The following is a 4,090-nucleotide window of genomic DNA, read 5'->3' on the forward strand; positions in this document are numbered from 1 at the left end:
AAGGAGCTAGGAGCTGATGCAGGATCTGGGAACCTTGGCAGTCGTGGGATCGGCTTCTGAACCTGAGGCCTGTGCACAACATGATAGTTGAATTGTGGACCGGCCGTAGACTCAGGCGCAGAAGTGTCAGGAGCAGTAGCTTCAGTGTCTTCGGAAGCTGTTGTTGGGGAGGGCTCCACATTGGCTTCAAGGTTGGTGGTGGCAGCCTCTTCCGCCTCCACTTGACTAGCTGGAGGGGCAGACGCAGGCACGTTCTCCTGGAGAACTGGTTCTTGGTGGAGCGGGGAAGTGGGTTTTGGTGGTTCTTCTTCAGTATCTTCGGCTGATGCAGCCGGAATGTCTTCAGCCGAATCTTGAGGCCGTGGTCCTTTGCGAAGCCTGCGGAATGTAGACGACGCCTTTGGAGTTGGAGTGGGCTGGGCCTCAGATTCTTCTTCTTGTGGGCGATCCGCCCATGATGCAGCTTGTGCGATTGACGTCACAGGACGACCAATGCTGATCAGTTCACTTGTCTCAAGCTGAGGAAAGGCTGCATCATCTTGTACAATGCTGATGCAGCCGGAATGTCTTCAGCAGCGGTGGGGTCGGCTGCTGGAATATCTTTAGCTTCAGGAGCCTCTGTGGGAGCAGGCTCATGAACTGTCAGCTGACGATCTGCGTCAGGGTAGATGACAGATAGGGGTTCAACTATCAAGGGCTCTGTGGGAGCAGCCCGAGCTTTCTTGATCTTGCGCTTCTTATTGGTGGGGTCAGAAGGAGAGGCTTCAGAGTGTTTCCTCTTCCTTGCTTCAGCTTCGGCTGTCCGTGTCTTCTTGAGATCTGAAGCGGTTGACCGGCTCTTTGGCTTCGAGCCAGTCGTAGCAATGGGGAAGACAGTCGGAGCAGCTTCTTGTCTTGGTGCCTCTGGTTCAGGCACAGCAGACTTCTTCTTCTTCGCGGCCATCCTGGGGTCGATGCCGGGACGCCCAAGTGCCTTGCACTTCTCGGCCTCATTGTAGGCCTGCACACAGCGATCAGCCAGAGTCTTCATTCGCTCCCGCGAACCCTGAGCGTCTGCACGCTTCTTCAGAAGTTTTCCTTTAACTCGTGCAACATGATCTTGAAGTCCTTGACTTCTTGGACGCTGAGCCTGGCCATATTCTGCTTGAACTGAGCCTTTTCAAAATCAATTTTCTGCTTCAGTTCAACAATGCGCTGGGCAATTACAAGTTCTGAAGCAATAGCGCCTTGGAAGGCGACGCTGAGGCCAATGGGCAGCTGCAGATCATCGAAGCTGATATTTGGTGTAGCAAACCACTCATCGATGAAGTTGTGGATGATTGCTACATCAAACAGAGGCAGATTGTTGAAGATTTCAGCCTCCTCCTTGCTCTTGATGAGCTGCTCAAGAGCGTCATCTCCAAGATCTTCGTCGCTGGACAGATCAATAGTTTCGCTGCGCAGAATGGCAGCAGCTGTGAGCTCTTTGCCTGTGTGTGGCTGAGGCTTCTTTGCTTCCTGGGGCTTGGAGACTCGTGATAAGTCTTCAGACTGCGCACTGGCTTCAGGAGGTGCAGTTGCCAATGGCTTCGCCCTTGAGATTTTGGGTGAAGGGGTCTGCTTTGAAGCTTTTGGCTTCTTTGCCTGCTTTGGCTTCGGTGCAACAGGCGCTTCATCAGATTCAGAGTCAGGAGGAGGGTCATTGACGGCAGTCCCTTGGACTAAGATGCGGGTGATGAGGCCCTCAAGATTTGCATACGGACCGATGATATTGGGGTCGGCCTCACGTGTGCCATCTGCCCTTGGTGCGGAGGGACCAGGGTTGAAGTCTAAACCCAATTTCTTCTTGTTGTGCTTCGTTGACCTCTGGGCAAACTGGAAGTTGCGCTTGAACAGATTGTCGTCACGACACCAGAGTAGTGATGACGGATGAGCAACAGCAGGCTGCGGTCCTCTGACCATGCATGGATAGAAGCCTTGAGCAATGGCTTCGTCTCTGGACCTGGGCACGAGATTTTTGTATAGTACGTCTCCCCATGGTCTCTTGATGGCGCTTTTCTCAGCGTACTCCTTGGTGACGAAGCGGTATTGGAACCATTGCTCTGCCCAATAGCGTCGAATTCATTGGATTCGTGTCTTGCGCTGATTGTAATCCTCTTCAGGATCTGTATTGTACAGCTCTAAGAGGTCATCGGGCAGATCTCTTGATGTTTCCCCTCGACGCTTTCTGCCGCCCTTCCTTGCTGGTTTTTCTGCAGCCATGAAGCTTAACTTGGAAGGCTTCAAGATGTTCAAAGGCTTCAAAGGCTTTCTTTTGCTGGACCAATAGGAACTGGCTTCAAGAGAATTGATGTGACGCTGTAAGAACTCTGCAAATGAATGCAGACTATGAGAACCAAAAGATTCTCCCACGGACATGTACCTGTGACAACATTAAGGTGCGAGGGAAGGGGAAGAGGTCATATGCATTCTCAGAAGATTTTGAAGATAAATCAGTTTAGAAGATATTGACCTCATCATGCGAAGACATTCACTTATAGAAAAGAAGTTGGTTCCAGATTTGTACGAACCCATAGATCAGTACAAGTGAGGAAGCTAACTACTTCATGAAGCACAAGTGAATATACTAGGCAAGTTATGAGATGTAGACTGAGACAGATCTAACTTGTGTGAATAGAAACTTCTTATGGCAGAAAGTGACCGAACTATAGGATCACAAGAGGCTGTAAAAAGAGGTTTTATTTACCACACTTGGAACTGCTAGACGGAGTGGGAGATGAGGACGAGCAGTTCGATCCTCCGTTCCCTAACTTGGCGACGGAAGACACCTACGGCGACGGCGGAGAGAGTGATGTCCGCGGTCGGCGTGAAAACAGCGTCAGAGAGGTTGCGGCAGTGAAGCGCTTCGTCGCCGGCATCGTCGAGAACTAGCGGTGGCGCTAGGGTTCGTGCGAGGGAGGAAGAAGGAGAAGGAGATAATGACCGCGGTGAGTGTGTATTTATAGTCACAGGGGCTGCACTGCGCTATTACACAGGTGCCCCTGGCGATTTGCATCTGAACAGTACGTGGCCATCAAGCGGAGTCTCGGGGGCAGTTCCACATCCCACGCACGCCTGGATTGTCGGGTGGTCGTTCCCACTTCTCCGGATTTCTTGTGGATGAATGAGCATTGAAAACGGTTTTAAAGTTTGTCTCTGTGTCTTCTGCTGACAAGGACGCAGAGAAGACATTCGACAGTTTCAATAGGATGCATATGACTTGGAGAGATAGAATTTGAGATAGAAAGCATGGAGAGATTAGGGTCCGATCACATTCACTTAGTTCAAAAGATTCAAAACAAGAAGACATAGCTATAAGTGAATGCTGTAGAGGACAGAACACTAGTATATATATATCTATATAATCCACGTAGTGAAGATAATCATGAAGACATGTAGAGATTGAAGCGAAACCAAATGTGAAGACATTGCTAGGTAACGCCATGAGTGAAGCACTTCAAAAAATAGAACGTTTGGTGGTGGCGTTACCCACCGTATAGGAAGTATTAGGCTCAGACACGGCGCACAATTATCGTGGCGCTCCGAAGTCAATTTCCACATTAATGTATTCACACTTAGAATATATGTCTTCATTGATTGAAGATATACGTTACTTTGTGTGTTGCACATCTAAGTCATCAATATGCATAAGTGTTAGGATGTGTGCCTGATCACAGGACATTTGAGGATTTCAAGATATTTAGCTCACACCGTAACTTGCAAAATCTCTTCTCATCCAAGGGCTTGGTGAAGATATCTGCCAATTGCTCTTCAGTGTTGACGTGTATGATATCAATATCTTCCTTTGCAACATGATCTCTGAGAAAGTGATGACGAATTTCAATGTGCTTTGTCTTCGAGTGCTGAACTGGGTTGTTGGCGATCTTGATGGCGCTTTCGTTGTCGCAGTAAAGAGGCACTTGCTTCAGTTGAATGCCATAGTCCTTGAGGGTTTGCTTCATCCATAGAAGCTGAGCGCAGCAAGATCCAGCAGCAATGTATTCAGATTCAGCAGTGGAGAGGGATACACAGTTCTGCTTCTTTGAAGACCAACATACAAGTGATCGTCCCA

This window comes from Triticum aestivum, chromosome 3A (assembly GCF_018294505.1).
Source record: "Triticum aestivum cultivar Chinese Spring chromosome 3A, IWGSC CS RefSeq v2.1, whole genome shotgun sequence".
In the NCBI taxonomy this organism is placed as follows: domain Eukaryota; kingdom Viridiplantae; phylum Streptophyta; class Magnoliopsida; order Poales; family Poaceae; genus Triticum; species Triticum aestivum.